The sequence below is a fragment of the Crocodylus siamensis genome, chromosome 1, assembly GCF_052110815.1.
Source record: "Crocodylus siamensis isolate JL-2025a chromosome 1, ASM5211081v1, whole genome shotgun sequence".
In the NCBI taxonomy this organism is placed as follows: domain Eukaryota; kingdom Metazoa; phylum Chordata; order Crocodylia; family Crocodylidae; genus Crocodylus; species Crocodylus siamensis.
The window spans coordinates 130580113-130603673 of record NC_143395.1 but is presented as its reverse complement, the minus strand read 5'-3'; the positions used below and the strand labels follow the sequence as shown (position 1 = coordinate 130603673).

The following is a 23561-nucleotide window of genomic DNA, read 5'->3' as shown; positions in this document are numbered from 1 at the left end:
AGCTTCTGGGGAAGGGGACTGTTTTCCCACACCTGCTGCCAAGGCTAACCAGGAGCAATATGTGTTGCTGGTCAGGTGTCTGTGTGCTACTGTGCAGTAGCTACTGCGTGATAAATCTATTACCTGTATTTACAGGTAGTAGAAAACCATGCATTAGACTAATCTACTGCACAGCAGCTCATGATCATGGGTACATAGTGATGCTTTACTGTGCAGTAGACTAGTCTACTGTGCAGTAAAATATTTCATGTAGGCACACACACTGTCCTGCTTGTCACCAATTCATGATCTCCTTCCTGGGATTCTGGCTGATTCTAATGTGCATCACAGTGCAGTTTTACTGATCCCATGTTTGTACTGTGCTGTGGATCTCTTCCCCTAGTCCAGCACAAGCTCTGCTCTTAATATTATCTTGCTGCTGCTGTAGCCATCCAGTACTCATTCTGCCTTAGCTTTCCCTTCCTTCTTCCCTACAGACTTTGAGGATGTGAACAGTTGGAGACCTTTCAAAAGGACAGCACTTGGTCCATTCTAATTGTTATGTGTGAGTGAGCTGAGAACAATTCAAATGCTGCAAATCCATTTCAACTTTAAAACTCCTTCATTCAAGATTAAGGTTGGAGCAAGTTTGCTGTGTGTGAATTGTGTTCCGTGTTTGAATTGTGTGCTAATAATTGGGACATACCAGCTGCTGCCCTTTTGAAAGGGCTCCAAGCATTCATCTTTCCATATCCTGAAACAGGACATCAAGGCAAAACTTCTTTTCATCTCTCCATCCATTTCCTAGTTGGCATGTTAAGGCTGTAACTGAAGCCTTGATCTAGACCAGAATGTTTACATGAAATTTCCAGTCCAGGCCTGTGGGGACAAGAGGTTTAGATAAAGGGGCCATATTTTGTTCTCACATCCATGAATGTTTGAATCCATAGTAACTCTGCTGACTTCATCAGAATAACTTCAGATTTACCCTGATACAAACTAAGAGAATTTGTCCCCCTAAACTTCTTGGTGCTTGCATGAAAAGAATTATTTTGATCTTCTTTTGGGAGAGCTAAGGACCCTTTCTAAGGGCATTTAAGCACCTAAGATTCCTATATACTTAAAAAATTTGGCCCTAACTACTTAGACCATCCCCCTCTCATATCTTTGTTTTCTACCTCTATCAAAATAGAGTAGAATCCTTTAATTGTATTAAGCAGATAGCTTATTGTTCCAGTTTAAGCAGATAGCAGCTGTCCCAAATAAATGGTTGTTCTGATTAAGATAACAGGTCATTAAAATAAAAATGTGCTGAAAAGATTTTAAGAAACAGAATACAGAACAAAACTGATATTAGCTGCATTTTATTTTTATTTAAATCTTATTGCTGAGTTTTAAAAAAGTAAAAAGAAAGAAAAACAGAGTTTAGCAATAGCTTCCCAATTAGGAGTATACTAATTAAAAGGAATATGGTATATATAACAAACTCCAGCTTTAACAGAATAATTGACCTTGAAGTAGGCTTAAGGCAAAGGAAGAGATTGTTAAGAATTCACTCCTGACACTGTTTTGGATCATCATTAGATTTCTGTGCAAAATTTAAATTGAAACAGTTTTAAAATGAGGTAATTATGGGCATTCTTAGCATTACATTAAAAGTTTCCAGATTCCAATTTAAAGACAAAAGGTTAAGGTTTGCCAAGCCAACTAGGGCATTTAATGGCACAGATTCCATTCAAATAAATTCATAGACAAGGCTGAGGTTGGCCTATGGGTGAAGCTTGGAGGGCACTACCATTCTTTCTTCCCACTCCAGTTTCACCCCTGGCCAGACCCAACCTTCTCAGTCCCTTCCTGAAGCTCCATGAAAATTCCTGTAACTTTACAGTAGATGCACCTTCATGGCTCTAAGTGAAGTAGCGACTCCAGCCTGGCAACATCTTCTCACCATCAGTCAAAGCAGATTTCCTCTGCCTGTGGCCCTCCTCCCCCATCTAATCACTCGGCCAGATGGTTTTCAGGATTTATCTTGGTGCAAAGCTGGTACCTTTTGCAGGATGGGAGATGGCCCAAGATTTAGCCTGCAGTTTACAATTCTGTAAAGTTATTTCAGGTGACAGTAACCCGGTCATTTCTGTACACTGATTTCCAAGATCCATATAACTTAGATAGTCAGCAAATTGCTTCATGTGAAGCTCTATATTCTGTTTCTTCATGGTTCAGGCAAAGGTCAGGTGGGATTCTAGCTCTGGATTTCGGGAGCCATGAGGTAGAAGTCACCGCAGAAGGAGAACAGGGTCAGACCCAAAGAGTATTAGCTGACGGGAGAAAATCAACAGGGCTCAGTGCTCGGACCGGTACTCTTCAATATCAGATGTGGACTGGCAAAGTTTGAGGATGACACTAAACTATGAGGGAAGGTCATCACACTGAAGGAAAGGCTGGGGATACAGGCTGACCTGGACAGGCTCACAAAATGGGTGGACCAAAACCTGATGGCATTTAGCATAGAGAAGTGCAGAGTGCTCCACCTTGGGAGGAAGAACTACCATCATACTTATAGGCTTGACAGTGCTACACTTGCTAGCACCATGACTTAAAGGGACTTGGGGGTCTTGATTGACCAGAAGATGAATGTGAGCCACCAATGCAATGCTGTAGCCAGCAAAGCAAACCAAACTCCGGCATGCATCCACCATTGCATCTGAAGCAAAACCAGAGACTTCATCCTCCTACTTTACTTGGCCTTAGTGGGGCCGCAGCTGGAGTACTGCATCCAGTTTTGGGCCCTCCACTTCAGAAGGGAGGTGGATAAGCTTGAGAGAGTCCAGAGGACATGATCAAAGGCCACGAGAGCAAGCCTTATGAGGAGGGGCTGAGGGACATGGGACTCTTCAGCCTGGCAAAGAGAAGGCTCTGGGAGGACTTGGTGGCAGCCTATAAGTATATAAGGGGGTGCACCAGGGCCTGGGAGAAGAGTTGTTCACCAGGGCTTCCCAAGGGATAACTAGGTCTAGTTTCAGACTAGTTTTAAGGAAAAATTGCTTTACAGTCTGAGTGTCCAGGGTCTGGAACAGACTCCCTCCAGAGGTAGTGCAAGCACCTGGTCTGGACTCATTCAAAAGGTGTTTGGATACATATCTTGCTGAGATCCTTTGACCTCAGCAGACTTCCTGCCTATGGCAGGGGGCCTGGACTCAATGATCTTGCGAAGTCCCTTCCAACCTCTAATGTCTATGAAGTTTATGGTGTCTGAAATTAGATGGGAAGGCTTCTTATCCTGGTGATCTATGCATTGGTGAACCAAGCTGGAGAGACACGCTGAACTCCTCAATGTTGTTTAATAATGGGAGCATTACATCTGATCACACAGGGGTCTTGGAACATCTTCTGCCTCTCCCTGAGACACTAACCTAATTTATTTGGTATCTCCTTATTGTCTGTTCCTTTGCATCTATCCTGGGAAGAGCATACAATAACCATAGAAATTGAAACCAACATACAACAAAATTAAGAACACTGCTTAACGATTAGCCTTCTTCTCTTCACTCCATACAGGCCCGGGTCTGCATTCCAGTGATAAGCTGAGATGCTGAGATATCACTTGCATGGTGTGAGTAAAGGTGTTGCAACAGTGGGGCACAGGTAGTTGTGCTGAAGATGGACATCATGGCAAAAACATGACAGGCGAGTTATTTAGAAGTATGTTGCACGACATACTTGCCAAGAAAGTATGTTGCATGTTCACCTCACTTGGGCACCCTATGTCCAAAAAGGGCTGACCAGCCATAAATTCATTTGTTGTTCACCTTCAAGGAGAGCTCTACCTGTTAGTCATAATGCTGCTTTGACAGTTCTGCAGCTGGGCCAAGTAATTTTGATGTCTCATTACTGATTCAATAGCGTAAACTGGGAGCAGAAAATAAAGCCACTTGGCTGGTGTTTCAAAATTTTCCATCAAGCTCACAGGCTCTTAAATTCCAGCAGTTAAAGCAAAATCGGATGTTCTATATGGAAGTGGATTGTACTACATCTGTTTAAATTTTTGAGAGCAACCAGAGGGGTGGCAAGAGGAAGAGATACTGACACTCATTAAAAGGAGGAGGAAGGAGGTATTCAGCAGAAATCACATTTCATTCTTCCAGGTTTGTTACGTTGGGACTCAACTGAATAGCACTGCACAATCAAAGGCTCTGCAGACATCATTTGCTCAAAACACCACTTCCCTGTTTAATGACTGGTTGTTGAATGCTTTGTATATCCAGCATTTTCTTTTTCCTATTTTTGAAAGTAACATTCTGGTGTTCAAACTATTTTGCTTTTATCAGCACTATGATGTCGCAAGTCCAAATAACTGTAATTGAAGATTCTTTCCTGATACCAGCCAACAACTGCAAAAGAACAAAATATTTGATTGCATTTTGTGCTTCTGCTTATAGCAAGGAAGCAGAAAAGGTACTGCTCCAGCATTAGCTATTGAAGATGCAAGAAATGTCTTTTTCTTCTTTCCTATGGTGCCATTTTGGATAGCTTTGTGTGATTATCAGTTTTAAAAAAAACACATCTGCTGCTTTTTCCAGTCTTTTCAATCTTCTGCCTTTTTTTGCAAGTTTCAGCACCTATGTCTGAAGTAAAAGAAAAGTACTTTAAGTAATATGTTTACAGAGCAGTGATACCACCTTCCTTGTACCTTTAATTTATGACAGAGAGCAAGATTGGAAGCAAAATGTACCTAAGAAAGAGAGCTGTTTTTAGTGTCAGTGGGGAAATCACTTCTATTGCACCATCTTCAGGATGCAATTATATACTGCTTTTTACTGCTGTCACATTCTAAACTAAGGAACCCGGTGTTGCAGTGGTTTACTATAGTACCCAAACCGTCAGATTGTGGAGCTGTGCTACAAGGAGAATTCATTTTTGTATTAGTGCATGGGCCAGGGTTTACTTTCATAATCTTCTGCCCAGGGTGGCCTAAAGTTTTTACTAAAGTGTGTAGCAATTAGCATCTAAAAACCTAGGCACTAATTTAGAAATTCATCTCTACTCCAGAGGGGTAGCACTCAAGTTGATTCTGTGCAATGAAAGGATAAACCCATGTTTAAATGCATGCTTATAGTTAAGCATATGTTAAACTTCCTTAGCTTTCTTGAATCAGGCTTGTAGGCTGTGAAAAAAGCATAATTGTTCCATGTAGGCTAACCATTTTAATGGACTGGTAGCTGAATATTGTAGTTTTTGGTTTTCTTGCTTGGTTATTGGCTTTAAAAAAAATGTCCATCAGTGATACTCTTCAATTTTAACTCAGAATTCATCCTTGCTAGCAAAAGTATAAAACATAGCATACATTGCACCCTTTCAATGAAAAAGGTAGCACACAATAGTGTTTCTGTACAGTTATAGAACTATACAGATAGGAAACATTAAAGGAAATGCCCAGAGATGGGCAAAGAGGGGGAAAAGTTCACTGGCCACAGAAAAAAAGAATCAATGACTTAATTCACATTCTGCTGTTCCCACATGCTTAATGAAAAATAAAGGGTGAACTCCTGGCCCTGTTGAAGCCAATGGGAGTCTGGTGATTGATTAATTTTCCCAGTGGCCTGGCTTTCATCAAGATTTTGACTGGTTTACCTGCGGAACCTGAAGAGCCAAAACAACAAAGCTGTGTTCTGGTCCCTGCTTGTGCGTCATCACAATCAGGACATTTAACTGTGTGCCAAATGCAGGGTCAGATTTTTTTATTGCTCTTAACCCCCTGTTCAGCTAGAGCACAAGTAATAGGGCTGCATAGGTGTAAGTTAAGAGACTGAATTTGGATCACAAATATTTATCTATTATTGATGACAACACTGGGTGAAAAAGTGCCAAGGCAGACAGGTAGAGTAAACCTCTGAGCAAACCTCTAATATGGCACCAGGGGGGCCACAATAACATGCTTCTCAGTCACCTTTTTGGGTAGAACTGCATTTTAATTAGTTTACCACAGTCTTTCTTGCTGATCAAATAACTTGCAGTTAGAAGTCTGGTTTGCATGTATATAGCAGAAATGCTGGAACTATAGAAATAGAAAGGTCTGGGGGACCTTTGGGTGGGGAGAGAGGATCAGGAATAAGGGAATTGGGAGCTGTGCATTATGTATCAAAATGAATAATTAGAAAAGTATGCATAGGGCTTCATTGTATAGGAAATACAGATGAATTGTGTGTCGCAGTTTACAAGAATGCCAGTCTCTTCATAGTTGTGTGTGTTCCTTTGGCATGCACAAAGTTTATCTTGTGCCTTACTTATTTAATTAAATGTGAATTTATTGCTCTGAACCTTAGCACTTAGTGCAAAAAAAAGTGGCTGAGCTTGTGTTAATGAATGAATAATCTGTGGTTTCAGCAGAGTCAGAGATGCATGATATTACAGAGCCTAAAGCTATGGCATCTGATTTACTAACTGAACTGGACTTCAGATATGAGACCCTTTAATTAATCTTCCTGAACTAGTGCCTTAATTCCTGTCTGCAGTTGAAATGGATTTGCCTGGGCAGAAGTGTGGCTGAAAGTGAATAAGTACCATCCTTGTTCTGCTTTTTGCACAGTCTCTTGTCACGGTCTCTGGTTTTAGTTTTCATCTTTGTATGTGGAAGCAGGAAACGGTGCTGTTGGCTAATGGAAAATCTTCATTGACATGAAGCTCAGAGGTCTGTAATTGGACAGTAAGGTACACAGTCCTCTCTGGAACAGAGGAACATAAAGATATGATCTGTTTACCTGTTAGAGGACTGAGTGTGGCTGCTGCATTACCAACAACAAAGTTTATTGTGCTGTTGTATGAAGGGGAGAGGTCTAGTGAGGAAAAGTACAAAAAAGCTCTTTTTCTTTCACAGACTTATTCTACCCTGAATTCTTCTACTGTCCTTTTGTATTTTTCTTATAAAAGACAATCCAGAGGAGAAAGAGAGGACTACATAGCTTAAGAAAGGTGTTAGAAAATCTCTGACTTTGCTTCTAGCAATGATGTTAGCTATATGTTTGACAATGGTTGTAGGAATGAAGACAGATGAGGCTTACTGGAATATGTGACAAATAAATGAATAACTGTATCATGTTTCCGCTGGTAACATATTTCTCATTAATCTGGTCACAGACACGCTTTTAACCACTAACACATGGAACCACTAAAACCCAGTCTTTCATGATGCCAGAAGTTGACTTCCAGTTAGTTGAAGAATTAACATTCTTCATATTTGCCAAACATCAGAAGCTTTTCTTAGAAGATATTTAGCTAATATCTTTATCCCCCATACATTGGCATAGTTCCATTACCAGTCTATACTCTGTGAGAATCCTGGCCTCTCAGCTGCTCAGCAGCGCTACCTCGTTCTTCTATTTTATCCAAATGTTGTTGCCTTTTAGATTTCAAGCTTGTAAAATGGAAAGCCTGACTGTTTTACTGAACCTCTTGCTAACAATTGGCCTTGATATTCAGTCTTCCCTCCCAGAGCTGAAAACTGTTTCACTGCTGCAAGAAAACATGCATGTAGATGTTTTAGCAACAGTACTAAAGATGTTAAGACTTTTTTATGATTATAATCCTTCATCTTTCTTGCTAGAGTGATACACTATGGACTCCCCAAAGGCTATGTTTTAACAATAGCTGTATAATAGAAGGTGCACACTAAGGATAACTACATCCGCACAGACCTGCAGTAACCACCGTAGATTAAAACAATCCATGAGTTAATTTCACCTGCCATTCTGAGTCCTTCAGCTTGATCAATATCATATAAAGTCGCATATTTAATTTGAACTTGATCCTTTGCTTTTTATCATTTTGTTGATGGTGTGTAGAACGTAAGGCAAGAGAAGGCTGGATCTGGGAGCCGCACTTCAAAAAAAAATGTGGAGGATCTTGAAAGTGTCCAGAGAGGGGCCACAAGAATGCTTAAGGGCCTGGAGGACAAACCTCATTTGGAAAGACTAAGGGATCTGGGACTGTTCAGCCTGGGGAAGAGAAGACTGAGTGGGCACTTAGTGGTCATTTATAAATATGTAAGGGGTGAATATTGGGAGCTGGGAGAAAAACTGTTCACTAGGGTGCCCCAGGGGAAGGACAAGCAATAGCCATAAACTGTTAAGAGGATGGTTTCAGGTTGAATGTAAGGAAGAACTTATTTGCAGTAAGGGTGGCTACAATCTGGAATAGACTTCCCAAGGAGGTGGTGCAGTCCCCAACCAGGGAAGTCTTCAAGAGGAGACTGGACAGACACCTTGCTGAGATCATTTCATCTCAGCAGTATTTCTGCCCAGAGCAGGGGGGATGGACTCAATTATCTTTTGAGATCCCTTCCAGCTTTTATTTCTATGATTGAGACATTAATGAAATAATCTGTTAGCACGCTCACTCACCTAAAAGTTGTTACCATCTGAGTGAGGAGGTAATGTTAAACCATCTCATGATACATACCTTCTATTTCTATGTTTCCAGTGTACACTTTGCTGCTATTATGTACCACAGATCACAGATTGCAACTTTAATTATGCTCCCATAAAGAATATTAGTCTTTCAGAACCCTATTTGCCAAACTGTTCACACTCAAGGCACTGTACTACCCTTCTAAACTTTTCTATTGAATATTTCCTTTCATTACCCCATACCTTCATAATGGTATTGTGTTTGGGTTGGGTTGGGTTGAACTTTGGATACATATAATACATTTTAAAGAAGTATATGGGGAAGGAAAATGTATTGTGAGGTTGTGGCTGGCCAGAAAAAAAACCCTGTTTCCTTTGTGTTGCATCTTTTATAGACATGTGGCAAAGCGCTTGGGCTCAGGTTCACATAAATCTGTTAAAGTCACTCTCCATTCCTCTATGCTCTTAAAAACATTGGGGTAAATTCTGGCCTTAGTTATACACTTGATAAATAAGTTAAATCAAAGGAGATTGTAAGTATGTTACCAAGCATGCAATTTGGCCTAATGAGTCATTATGGAAATGTAATAGATTTTCCTTCCAGGTGATCCTGGAAAAGGAGCGTTTTTCTTTCTGTGTTCATTAACAAACTGTTTTTCCCAGATGGAGACCTTTTTAAAGCCTGTGGATTCCCCCCTGCCCATACTTTCATAGCTTCTTACCCTGTAGTTGCACAAACCTCTGCTTGTCCTTTAGTTAGCTGGGTTACCATTTGTATTGAGCGATTTTTTTACTCCATTCTTTTTATGTGCCACTAGTCAGTTCTTCAATAAATCTGAGAAGATGTTTTTCCCTTGTGATTGGAAGGGAATCTGGAATCCAATGTTTGTAGCTGACTTGTCACAGCCAGTGAATTCATTAAGACAGTTAGGCCTGTATGAAAGGTCAGGAACAGTAACCTTTTCAGCTTTACCACTCCTTAATCTCATTAGCTACCTTGGAAAAAAGTTGCAGTATCTCTTTTGGGGAACAGAGCTTTGTTATAGCATCTGGCTAAAAATAGCAGTTAAATCAGCTGCCAAGCATCTGTAGCAGCTTCCCCAAAAACATGATGGTTTTGCTCAATTTCTTGAGCATACACTTTGAGGTTTTTCAGAGTGGTTGTGTTGGCGGCGTGGGGTGGGGGGTAGTCAGTCAAAATCTGTACTCCCCAAGTTCTTGAAGCACCTCTTCAAAGCTGACATCACTGTTGTCATTTGGTGAGCATTGTTTGATACAATGGGAGGTCATACCCAGAAAATTCAGTATAGTTTCTAAGGCAAGTGATACTTGGGTGGGTGGAGTGATAGAATTGCTGAAGAGATATTTACTATTTCCTAAATTAGGTTTTAAAGGGCAAAATGCCTGCATCCGAGGGATGGGTTCAGAATATGACAGCTTGAAGGTATTTTGTGTTTACAGGGTATGCATCTTGGAACAAGCAAAATCTAAAGTCAGAAGCAGATGTGTTTCTCAAGCCAAGATTCTGTTTATGAGAAGCTTCACCAAGTTTTTAGGATATTTTACAGTTCAGGATTGTTCCATAGGACTCATTTGACAAAATGCATTTTCCACAAACCTAATATTTTCTTTACATGATTTCCTTCTGCACTGCCTGCCCATTGGGAAAATCAGAACAAAATGCTCATGTTGTTTCTGCTCATGTTGGTGTGTAATGGGAATATTTTGGTTTTTGAACTGATTTGAGTCAGTTCAACAAAACCTTAAACAGCATTTTCCTATCAGTGTATTGTCTTACAGAGGTTCTAGTTCTGGCCACTGCACAATCCTATGAGCCATCTTCACTGACAGACTATATCTCCTATAAAACAATGCACTGACTAGCATAACTGGAGTCACAAGAGTTTAGGTGCATTTTAAGTGGATGGCGCATTCTGTCCAATGTAGGTTTTTGTACCATCTTCATCACTGTAGCATCAGAGTACTATGTGACTTATCTATCCCATGATGCCTGTTTGCAATCCCCTCCTCTCCTCAGGGAGATGACTCTTTGTGCAGTGGATCACATTGCTTTGGGTTTTTTTTTGGTAGCGTTTTGAGTTTAGGGTTTTGTTTTCAAATGTATACATTGCTATGACCTTTTTTTGTTTTTAGGTTGAGCCTGCAGTGATATAATGTGCCTTGCCCTTGAAACAAAATGTGAGGCCTGTGATGCTTCCTAGCTCTTGGACTGGTCCCTGAGAAATTTCTTGTCCACAGTGACAACATTTATCCTTATGAGTGAGACTTCCATTGAATCTATTGTGTCTGAAGAGTAGCATGGCCATGGTTTTCATCTTGCAACTTTAGGTGATCTTTTAGATGTTGGACACAGGGCAATGAGTGCTGGGAACAGAGGGATCAAGGCCTTGAACTTGACTACATGTTATGGGAAGCACATGTAGGGAATGGAGAACAGGTCTGGTGTGCTCAAAGTAGCTGGTGTTGCTGAGGAGATGATGCACTGCAGTGTTCAGTACTAACCATTAGAGTTGAGAGCTTAAGTCTTCATGTCCAGGTATGTTGCACTGCTCTGGTCCAGTCCAAAGATGATGAAGACATGAATAACTGGTGGCTAGGTCATTATTGTGACTCCAAGATGAACATGTGTTGTCAGTGTAATGAAATCATCAGCAAAGCTAACACTACTTTATCTAACTAACAGAACCAAGGAGGTGATACTTCCCCTCTATCGGGCACTGGTCAGACCGCAGTTGGAGTACTGCATCCAGTTTTGGGCATCACACTTCAAGAGGGATGTGAATAACTGGAGAGGGTCCAGAGAAGGGCCACTCATAAGGTTAAGGGCTGCAGCCCAAGCCCTACGAGGAAAGACTAGGATACGTGGACCTCTTCAGCCTCCACAAGAGAAGGTTGAGAGGCGACCTTGTGGCTGCCTATAAATTCATCACAGGGGCACAGAAGGGAATTGGTGAGGCTTTGCTCACCAAGATGCCCCTGGGGGTCACAAGAAATAATGGTCATATGCTAGAAGAGAGCAGATTTAGACTGGACATTAGGAAGAAATTCTTCACAGCTAGAGTGGCCAAAATCTGGAATGGGCTCCCAAGGGAGGTGGTGCTCTCCCCTACCCTGGGGGTGTTCAAGAGAAGGTTAGATAGGCATCTGGCTGGGGTCATCTGAACCCAGCACTCTTTCCTGCCTATGCAGGGGGTCGGACTCGATGATCTATTGAGGTCCCTTCCGACCCTAACATCTATGAATCTCTGTCCTTGGACATTTTTAGTGCTGGTTAGATAAACATTTGTCTGGGATGGTTTAGATATGAATGGCCCTGCCTTGAGTAAAGGGCTGGACTTATAACCCCCGAGGTCCCTTCTAGCTCTATTTTTCTGTTTCTATAATCTTTAAATTCTTGGGCTTGAGCCATCTGAATCGTTCATCTAGTGGCTGCATATGGATGCTACACATTCAACACATTCTACAATTGCTCCAATGTAGGGGAAGGATCACGTCTAGCAAAGGAACAGAACTACTATGCTCCAGGTATTTCTGGCTGGTGGAGCTAGTCAGGCCAACCCTATCTAAAAACATACCTCTGCCCCTGTTTTCTTAGATCACCACAGGGTTTTTAATTACCTGAGATTAAGGCCTCAGCTTTACATTTAATTCAAAGCTTAACTGCTTTGGTTCTTGTGCAGGCACTTACATTGGTGTAAGGTGAGTGGCATTTCAAAGCCAGTACGCAGAGATGTCAATTCTTGTACTAATTTCTTCATCCACCACCCCCAGGAGCGCAATCCTATTTCTCACTACTTTGGGGAAATGATTCAGGAAAGCTACCACTGAAAAACTACTGCTGCTGTCAATAGTACCCCGGGGCTCTGTGTCTTCAAGATCTTTCCCTTCGTTTCAGTGGGAGTTGCTCATGTTCTTCAGATTTGGGTCTGAGAGTATTAAGCAACTGGGGTCAAACCTTCAAGTACTCACCAGATATGATTCTGTTTAGCTTGTCTGATTTTGAATTGGGATGCGTGCAGGCAGAAAGGCTCCCCTGTGACTCTAAGAAACGGAATTCCAGAATGTCAACCTAGGACCAGGACAGAGAAAGAGAGTGGGAGTTGAAAGGTTAGGATTTTCTATCTTTATTGTTGCACACTTGACAAGTACTTTATAGCAGGAGACCTACAGTTCTAGGCAAAACGATACACTATGGTGAATGATTATTCACCATTCTGAAAAGGATAAAACTCTCTGTATAACACCCTTTGGGATTCACATTTTAACCAGGTGCAAGGCCTTGAAAATATGGTTTTAATATTGAAAGGATATATTGGCTGCGGTTTTCAGGAGTGTTTATATTCTTGGCTTCACTGCTTGAAAACTCAATTGTTTTAAAAATTTAAATATATGGACTACTTTAAGTTCTCAGTTTAGATTTCCTTGGACAAAAAATCATGCCATGGAAGTGGGAAGGATGAAATAAGTGGGTGACAAAAGTTGATGGAAAGCTGCAAGAGCTTATTTTAATTCCTCTTTCACTTTATATTATATTATCTAGATTTTCCAAATATGTGCGCCTTACTCTATTGTAGTATTAAAAATATGTAAGAGCCCATCAGCAATAAATGATCCATATATTTCAGTAGTCTGGTGACCATTAGCAAACCTCATAGAATTTTCTCCATTTTATAATTTTAAATTACTTCCCCTCTCTTTCTGTCTTTCTCTCATTTGATTGGTTAGCCCCAATTGCTAGTCTTTTTTTTTTCAATTGTAAAAGGTTCACCTATCTCTTCCTGCCTTTCGTTGCCTCTGAAAACCAGCAGCAGAAAAAAAAAATGGCTTCATATAAATTGGACACTATTTTCTGCATGCTACGATTGCTTGCCTGATATGTATGTTACCAGTTTGGTGCATTATCCTTTGGTTCAGTATTATACAATTTGAAACCTGCTCCCAAGCCTTTGTTTCTTTAAGCAGGGCAAAAAGCATTTTTTCAAAGCAAAACCATCCCTTTTACCTTTATTATATCTTCTTACATGGAAAAGACTTCACAACATTTCTATGTTAAGGATTCTTGATATTTAAAAAAAATAAAAGCTGATGTAGTGCTAACTGTATCAAAATGGTGCCCAGGAAGAGACAAGTAAATAGGTATGCTGAGATCAGGCAGCAATTGCCAGAAACACTGTAGGGCTGGTTCCACATCGCTATGCACTCAGGGGCATGGGACCATGGCTGCCACCTGAGGTTGCTGCAGTTTAGATAAGGTTTTTAAGTTTCTTTTACTCTCCTTACCTTGTGAATTAGTCAAAGTCCTGGTCATTCTTAGCATAAGTTAGAGTAACCTCAGGGTTGTTGCAACTTATGTTGACCATGACCCAAAGGGGCAAAAATTGTTGGGGGATAGAGATTCCTCTCTTTTGCTGTCTCCGATGACAGTCCTAAATCATCTGAAGGTCTCTGTTCCTCCAAAAGAAATTGTATGGATCTCTTTCTGGTGGCTCTTTTGTTGCTTTATGCTGTCAGAGCAGTGCAAACAAAATAATCAGGCCAGGATCTGGCTCAGGATCATAAGCTTTAAAGATACAGATCTCTTATGTCCAGTAAAGCAGTCTCTCCGTGTGGTGTCAGTAAAGCCAGCAGCCTATTTTGTAAGCCAACCAGATATGGATAGCATCATAAATATATGATCAGGCCTGACATTTCATCCAGGAGAGGACAAAGCTGTGCGGAGAACCTAGCTATATCCAGTACCTTATAGCGCCAGCCAGAGCCAGCTCCTGAGGCAGAAGCCAATCCTCCTGGCTTGTGAACAGTGTGTGGGTGTGGGGGAAGCGGGGGAAGCTTCATCTCATTCCAGTAATCAACCAGATGATGATGAACAGTCTTTCTCTTGCCAGTGTTCAGCATATGAGACTGTCGCAACAGGCACACACAAATCACCCGCTAAGGTCAGCGATGACAGCGCTTGCCTGCTTAAGGGGTGCATCAGCTTTCAGCTGCTCATTTCTCCAAACAAAGAAATCTGATTCAACTCTGTTTTTAATAGCTGAGAATTTCCTCTGTATTTCCTCCCCCAACCCTCGCCCCATTTTCCTCATTGCTGTTCCCTCTTTCTCTGGGGCTGTCTCTTGTTAGCATTAATGTTGCTGATCACATAGGATAGATTTAGACTTGCAAAATGTACCATGCCAGGAAAAATATACCTTCTGGCCTTATCCAGCTCTGTATTAGGATGCACACATTTCTTTGCTGTCAGGATGGGGGGAGGTTTCAGCTATAGGAAAACATGGATTTTTGCTAAGATATATTTTTATTCAGCTCCATGGCCAGCTAAGAGTTTGTTAGGGGGACAAATGGGAGCTGAAAAACAAAACAATAGAGTCAAATGCCTCCCTCAGACACTGTTACCATGCCTTGTATAAGCTGTGGCATTTTAACATGACTGCGGGAAGGTAATGGAAATGGGTACTTTTCCTGACAAGGATTTGTGCTGCTTGTTCTGTATTCAGGACGGTGGTTGATGCATTTCATTGTAAAATCACTCTGTGGCCCAGTCTTCAGCACTCCCTGCAATTCCTAGTGTTCCCAATGCTCCTGGCATCCCTTCCTTCCCCCTCTGCTTCCAGGTGATTGTGATCCCAATTGGGTGATCCCGATCTAGGTGGCGCCTTTCTACTTAGATTTCTGCAGGGACCATTGACACTGATGCACATCCTACCCCCTGTCCTGCCTTCACCCATGGCATCTTGCTGCCTGGATTCTCTTGCCACTTCACAGGGAATGTGTGGGCCACTGCTGTAGAAGTTGCGCAGCCTTCTTTCCACGTGGAAAACAGATCCGTGTGCAGACAGGCCTGTACTTACCGTACATGTAATTGTATGTGTATGCCATAGCACAGCTATACCTTTCTTCTTTGCTATAGGTATAGCCTATAGCACAGAAGAAAGACCATGTGCACAAATGTGGTATTTTTGCCTGTTTCTGTGTAGATAATATGCCAGAAAGAGAGAGGATTCCAAAGAGCAAGAGAAGGCCAGGGGCAGGCTCCCCAGTTTGCAGAAGCAGCTCTCAGTCTAGTAGCTCTTAGTGTATGGTTTAAAATTCTCTTGGGGACACATCAAGTGAAGGAGAACACTTATTGCAACAATGCATTGTAGCTAAAACCCATTTTTTTTCTGAACAAAAATGTAGAAGTACATGAAGAAAAGCATTTCTGTCCTCCTCTGTTTTTTTTCCCTTTTGCACACAAGGAATTGTGGAGGTTTTAGAGATAAGTGGTTATATTGGTGATGGCTTTCAAGCTGAAAATGTAAATCCATTACCCTTCAAATGTGTTTTGATATCCTATATCTTACATTTTATCTCATTGTTGTACCTTTTACTCTGAAGGATGTCAAGGAAATTTTAAACATCCTGAGTGAAAGCCGAATCCCTGCCCTAGCTCATTTGTGCTGTGTAAAAAGGGCCAAAGGAACAAACGGGAGCTGTGAAAACTTCCTATTCAGCCAGGGGAGGATTTCTCTGCTCAGGACTGCCCTTACAAATCCAGTAGAGATGGTATGCTGGGGAAAGGATGAGTGGGGTCTTCTGGCCATTGAGTAGGCTGAGGGGTATGTGGGGATACTTACTCAGATATGGTCAATATACTGTGTTTTCTCACATAAAGCTTTCCCTTTCCCCCCTCCCTTCTTCCACCCTTCCCTCCCCAAGCCATCTGGGGGAAACTATGAATACACATTACATGGGAGAAATAAAGATCCTTAGGGGTTTGGAGATTTGACAGCAGGGGAGCAGTGACAACTTCAACTGCTATGACTCTCAGAGCCATAATAACTAACACTGCCATTGCTTCTCTACTAGTAAATCTCTGAACCCCTGGGGAGCTCCTCACTGGCTGACATGACACCATGTGCTGGATTAGGCCCTGGTGCACAGCCCTAGCCTTAGCACAGCAGAAGGGACTCCAGCTTGGGACCCTAGCCCCAGAAACCTAAGTTGCTTAACCATACTCCAAGGTACGATCTTTTGTTCCTTTTCAGGGCCTTCCAAAAACTGGGTTTATGTCATAGCTGTGGTTATGCTGTATGTGAGCACCCTCAGAAAATATGGTATTTGGGTATCTTCCATGAAACTGCTTAGAATTGGTAGGTTTAAACCCAGCTTGAGGCCCCTTGTCCTTGGCTGCGATTTCTGCAATGAACCTCTTACCGGAACAGGTTATGCAGTGAAACTACATATGTTATTTTAAGATGGGAAGTGAAAAATACTGAATCTCATTGAAACTGCTGAAGAGTTATAGACAGGTAGAGAATAGTTCCTCAAGTTGACTTTTGCATTTGTCTCTGATATTTATATTCAGTCCTAAAAAAAATTTGCATTTGTAATTAATACCCACAAATCCTGCAGCAGCATAGTGCCAGAATCACGAGTTAGTTCTGACATCTTCAGATGAAGCAGGATCACTTAATCAACAAGCACTGTTTATGTATGTTTAATTGCCTTATTGGTCAATTGAAGAGACTTGGTTTTTGAAAAGAGACTTTGCTCCCTCCCAACCTATTTTCCTTCCTGCTGTATCTTGCAGTGAAATATAAATGCTGCACTTAGACAATGTTTCTGCATACAGCAAACTAATATTGCTGAAAGAGAAGCCAGGTCATGAATGAGACAGCTGTTATGTGAAATACAAATATCTAAAACTAAAGGCAGCGAAATGCAGAAAGGAAATTGTTTTGAAGGCATGTTCTTTTTTCTTTTCTAGTATCCTCCATTGTGGATACAATCAAACACAAATTTTAGATGAACTGAAGGGGGCATATGTCTAATGTGAAAGAAGACTATTTTTCAAAATTTCTTTCAAAGATGCACTTGAAATCTTGCTTTTACATTATATTGAAACAGATTAGTGGAACAATACCATCTTCAACACCATGCTGCGAAAAAAGTCTTTTCTCTTGCCACTTTCTTGTCTAATTTTAATGTGTAGAATAAGCAGCAGAGAACTGCGAAAATCTCAGGAAGAGAGGTTTGAATCTGCATCTGTTGTTTGACTGTTTGGGGGCAGAGTGTGTGCGTGCATGTGTGTGTGTGTGCTGGGGGGGCAAGTTGCACAAAGGGGACTGAAGAAACAATGGCAGAACCCTATGAACTTTCCCACAAGTAGTTTACTGGAGCAATTCAAATAAGTGGCATTGGATTTGTGCCTTGAGTTCAGAGTCTGAAACTGCTATCAAGAAAAATGCAGTCTGTCTCTAAAGGCATGCCTACACATCTCTGTACGGCGATGTTACTATGGTGCTATGCTAAAGCACGGCGTGATACGGGGAGTACACAGGTAGATTTCTCTGCTACATTGCCATAGCGGTGCACTATACCTGGGAAGTGCGCTATACACATGTGATTGCTACGTTGCTGTAGTGCACCATACAGTGATCTAGGTGCATTGCTACATCACCATAGGGTGATGTGTAGACGTGCCCTAAGTAAAGACTAATCACTGTATGGTATCTATGCCACAAACCCATTCAACTTCAGCCAAAATTGTTGCACGGCCTCTGACTTGCTTGCTGTTTACCATCTTTAGTACTTCTGTTGCAGGCCTGACAGACTAAAGGGAAAGAACTATTGAGCACCTGCAGAAAACTGAAGGCTCCTGGGTTTCATTCAGAATTACTCTGGGTTTACTTAGGCATACCAAGTTAATTCTGGGTCAGAACTAGCATCAGTCTCCCATCAGTGTCTTTTCCTCACCCCCCATGGTTTCTAAGCCATATACTATGATAGCAGAAGCATACTGATGTTACACATTGCTTATTAGTGCTGAGGAACATAGTGTCCAGATAATTACTGATGGATGATCAGAGGCATGATGGTCAGGTGCTGCTCACTCTTACTATGGCTAGAGGGATTTTCTGTAGTTGGTCTTCTGATGCCATCTTGTGCTTTGCAGATATAAAGAGATCCCTCTATTACTACTGAATGCCCTCCTGAAGCCATCCATAGCCCTGACTCAGTTTTTTGAAGTCCACAGAGATCCTTCTAATCAGTATTCAGACTGTGATTTGGGTACCAGCATCCCTCTCAACAGGGGTTTCACCCTACCATCAGAGAAATTAGCTTCTCTCCTGCTGCTGATTCAGACCAGTGCCCTGGCAGTAGTGACAGATTTCTCACCATACTGCTGCAGGATGCTATACCTTGTAGGGGTTAGTTTTGTGCACATATGGTCAATTTGCAAATGTTAATGAACATTTAGCTTCTCCAATGACATTGTAAGGGTTGTAGACACCATACATCACTGGGTGTCTCAGAAGCAGCCAAGTTTGAAAATGTGCCTACCCTGATGGCTGTACTAATGTGTGCATACTCCTGAATGGCAAACAGTCTTTTCATGCCCTCCTTCCTCATGGGGAAACTAACAGTCTACCATCAAATGAGAGGTTTTCTGCACAGAAACTCAATCGGATCAGAATTGCTATAAAGCAGTGATTTCTGTCAAGATAAGAAGCTCACAGTGGCTGCATCTACATATGCTATTACTGCACATGAATAAACTTTTTGCTTTGGAGTTTATTGCTCTTGGGTGTGCCATTTGAATGTGTGCCCGGGAACAAATAGCTCTGGGACAATAAGCTCTGAGGTTTATTCATGGGAAGCACATGGAGCTGGGTCAGAGCAGCTCTGGCTGGCAGGGGACCCCAGGTATGAGCCTGCCAGCCTGGGACTGCTCCCACTGGCTCGATGTGCTGCAGAAGGGCTGGCTGAGGCATGAGGGAGCTTCAGCATGGGGCTAACTGGCAGGCAGCCTCTGCACTGAAGCACCCTCATACCCTAGTCAGCCCTTCCAGCATCTATGTGTGTACCGCTGTGGAGTTTTCTTCGCAGCAGGATAGTACTTGTAATTGCAAGTACTATTCTGATGCAAAGTAAATTAGTTCAGTTTACTCCAGCCTGATAGAGGTGCATATATAGACGCCAAGATGTTTATTGGGTAGCGAACTAGTCAACAGTGCAGTAAACGTCTTGTGTATATAAACCACTATAAAGAATGGGGAGTAGTTTGTTCTTGTTTTACCCTCCTCTATCCTGTCCCTCCTTCTTCCTGCACTGTCCTTTCTCCTTGGCGCATTTCTTGTCTTCTTCACAGCTTCTACATTAGATAAGGGTGATATATCAGGTTCTTAGAAGTTCAGAATTCATTAGTACATCCAGAATGTTTCCACCAATCTATAATTTCCAGGTCATTCTGATAACCCTGGACCATTTTAGGCTGGCTAATATAGCCAGGAAAGTTTTTGCTAGCTTCTGCTGAGAAAAAAAAGTGATTGGTAATAAATGAGTAGTCAAAATGTAAAATGTAGTTTGAAAAGGCAACTATCAGGTCAGAAAAGCCACTTGAAGTAGATAGTGTCATTTTTCTTCCACTCCTTGAGCTGAAGTCAATGGCAGGTCCATAAGCTGCTTCACATCTCTAGATAGAGACAACACAAACAAGCTTTTGGAGAACTCCATTTTGTGAAGCACTCCTGTCCCTTCTTCTGAAAACAGTCCTCTAAGGATTACCCAATCCTGTCATGCCCCCATGTTTTCTCCCCTTCTGTGTCATCTTGTCTGCATCCCAGGAAAGTGTATCTTCATGTTTTATTGCACCAAACAGAAATATTTCCAAGATATGTACAGCTGTGCTCTTGAACTTGTGACATTTAAAGGGCAATAGAATGCTAATGTGACTAATAAAACAGAAAAATGGCTTTATATAAGTCAGTATGAGAATGGCTCAACCTATCTTTTAAACAGACTAATTTCGACAACATGCATTGCAGGGGACTAGAAGGAGAGGGCAGGCCCTGGGGACTGAAGCAGCACAGTAAAAACAAAGGAAGCTCTTGTCAGCAGAAAATAAATATAAGTTGTCATATATTCTCTCCTTCTCTCTCTTCCTCCACCCTCCCCCTAAAAAAAAGGTCCATCTAGTTCTACTTACTGCAATAGTTCTATTTATTGGAAAGATTAATTACTTATTCTATCTCTGTAGGTGATTAATTCAGGAGGGTAATGGAGTATGTTGATTTTTTTATGTTACTTTGCTATGAAAGATGTTATAATCTAAAAGTAATTCAACTGAATTTTTTTAATTGATTTTTTTTTTTAGTTGAGTTTACCCCGTATTGTTAGTTTAGGAATACCAAACTATAAAATATAAAACTTTATTTCAGTAGCAATGTAAGGTTCTCTCTGTATACTGCAGTTTTGAGGATTCTGATTATGCATCAAGTAACCCTGTTTTATAGATTAATTCTGAGGGATATACAATAGAGGGAATTATCTGTAAGGCTTGTAACTTCAACCTTAACCATTTTCTTACTTCACATGGATAGGACTCTTAGTAATGTAATGAAATGATAGTTGGAGATCATCAAATAATAGACATACAGATATGACTAAATTCACAAATTAACTTGAATGTAGTTTGCTGCTGCAGGTAGTCAGTCTGCTGTTGGACCCTGAGGCTAAGGCCAGAAGTTACACATACACTGGTTTAAGTGATCAGAAACTGGTCTAAACGTGTAAGAGAACAGAAGTTCAGTGCATATAAACTGCTTTTAAAATGACCAAAACTGATTTAAGATAAATTTGGTTGGGTGTAATATCAGACTTATTTGATTTAGGCTAGACTGGTTTATGGAACTTCTGTCCCAGATCCCTTCCTGGTTCAAGTTAGCTCACAGTCCCCAAGCATCCCAGGATGCTTTGCAGCCCTGGGATATGCTGCCTGCTCCGGTGGACCAAGGACGTGCCCCTCTGCTCCTTAGCCTGCTTCTTGCCTGTGTCCATCAGCTCATAGGGACAGTGGGGCAAGGGAACAGATCCCAAGCCCCCCTAGCCAAGGCCTACACAGCAGGTGGGGGGAGGGAAAGCCCCAGCAGTGATGGGGTTTCAGCCCTGGCAGCTCTCTCCCCTTCCCCTTCCCAGCTGCTGATTGCTTCAGCAGCTGCCACAGGAAAGAGGGAGAAGAACTTCTTTGGGTTGGGTGCCTGCCCATGCAGCCCAGCATGGGGGCCCTGGGGAGCCCCTGCCTTCTTCCCCTCACCCCAGCCCAGAGTCCTGCAGCCCCAGGGAGCTGAGGGGAATTCTTCCCTACCCAAACTGCAGAGCTTCTTGCTTCAGCCCCTGCGAGTCTCAGGCAGCTTTAGGGAGCTGAGGAAAATTCTTGTGTTCCTCCGCAGCTGATTTTGCTTTAGCTGCTGTGAGTCTGAGGCAAAACTAATGCAGGGAAGCAGAGGTATTTCCCTCCACTGCCTGGGCTATTCCCAAAACTCGCAGCAGCTAAGGCAAGGGGTTGGGGAGATGAAGAATTCCCTTGCTGGATTATGTATTTGTTATAAAGCAGGATTTCTGTTCTTTTTTCAGCTTCTCATTAATAGACCATCTTTTAAACTTTTTTGATGTATAAAATTAGTGGTTAAAGAGGTTTACAGCACCTCTGGCCTTATAGGCTAGGGACAGACATTCAAAAAGCCTGAACTTGAATTGATTCAATCTTTGCAGGTTAGTTTAACTTGGCTAGGCTGAACTGGTTTGTAACTCCACAGATACCCTAGAAATTGGGGAGCACTAGAGCAGTCCTCCCATCCCTTCCACAGCACTGAGCTGAGTGGGGGCGGGGGAGTGTGGCCAGGCCCCAGCAGGACACTTTGATTATCCCACCAGGAAATTGATAACAGTGTTTATTACCCCCTAACTCGGTGTTTTTCACCCCATTAAGAAAACAGAGGGACATTACCAGCTACCTGTTGATTCTGCCTGTTGATACAGCAAGGACTGTAGCCAGCATGTGGTCTTCTAGCTAATATACAGACACCTCCTTAGCAAGGCAGAAAGTAGGGGGGAATTCCTACTTAGCAGGGAGTGGTGAGGGGGTCTGTGCTGGAGCTGCATCCAGGGAGCAGAGGGAAAGGGCCAGCTCTGAGCTCTGCTGTGGAGCAGAGAGCCCTGCTCAGCCCAGAGAGCATGCCAGGATGCTGTGGGGTGGGTCTTTTACCTTAAATGAGCAAGGGTCTGGGACAGACATTCAGAAACTGGTTTGATCTACATCAGTTAAGTCTGATACCAGTTTCTGATTACTTAAACCAGTTTGTGTAATGTCTGTTTTAGCCATAAGGGAGTGCTGCAGCAAAGTGACACACACCCACTCTGCACACACTAAACCTTGGAATAGATGCCATGGAGCTTCCCCTGAGCACTGCTAGGCCTGCACCAATGAGTAGAGTCTGGAGACAAGGTAGACATGGTCTTTTGGATCTGAGCAAAACAACAAGAATAAAATTCTGATGAGTGATACTGTGAGGACTGAGAACTCAGAGTTCCAGCTCCAGTACCTTGACATGAAAGAATGTAATAGCGTTCCCTTACTTGATGATAATGCCCCTCTCCGTGAGCAGTATTTTGTCCTGGTTCCTGGTCATATAGAACTGATAGTTTGTTGCCTTCTGAGGCTGCTTCTGTTTTACATTTACAGCTTTTTTCGTATCTTCCTCCTGTTTACCATATGTCTGTTGCTCAACCTTAACATTTTGTGTGGCTGTGACATCTCAGCCAACGGATCTCCAATACTGGTATTTGCAGCCCATTGTGATGTCCTTAGATTCTTGGCTGTGAGGTCAGCACTTTGTAGCTAGTTTTAGTCTCAGTTTAAATGTTGGTCAGCTGGCTATAGGCTTGTGATGTGTGTGGTTTTTCTGCACTGGTCTGGGCTCAGTTACACCACTGGTATCTAGCTGGAAGTACAGGTAAGACACGAATCTCAGCTATTCACTTTCATTGGGGCCTTCTAATGTGGTCAGTTGTCTGATTTTTATTTTCTCAGCTCCAGTCCTGCCCCATCTCACCCTCCTGCTAGCTGACACGAGCCCAGACATAGTGGGGTTCACTGAAACGTGGTGGGACGCGACGCATGACTGGGCGGTGAATGTCGAGGGCTATAGGCTGTACAGGAGGGACAGGATAGGAAGGAGAGGTGGGGGCGTGGCACTCTATATGGAGGAATACACATCCTCGTCAATTAGCAAGGAGTCAGAGGAAGGGCACTCTGAAGTGCTTTGGGTTAAAGTACAAGGCAGTCGAGGGGAAAGAGACTTAACGGTGGGGGTCTACTACAGACCTCCCAACCAG

At 42.3% G+C, this 23561-nt stretch overlaps 1 long non-coding RNA gene across 1 annotated transcript; it reads right to left on the bottom strand.

Annotated features, from left to right (window-relative positions):
* Positions 1 to 1507: 1507 nt before the first annotated feature.
* On the bottom strand, positions 1508 to 13993 carry LOC149873327 (uncharacterized). The gene is made up of 3 exons (XR_016439855.1): positions 13683 to 13993; positions 12372 to 12471; positions 1508 to 4604 (listed from the first exon to the last, which is right to left on the bottom strand). It is a non-coding gene; the product is annotated as an uncharacterized LOC149873327 (long non-coding RNA).
* Positions 13994 to 23561: the final 9568 nt, after the last annotated feature.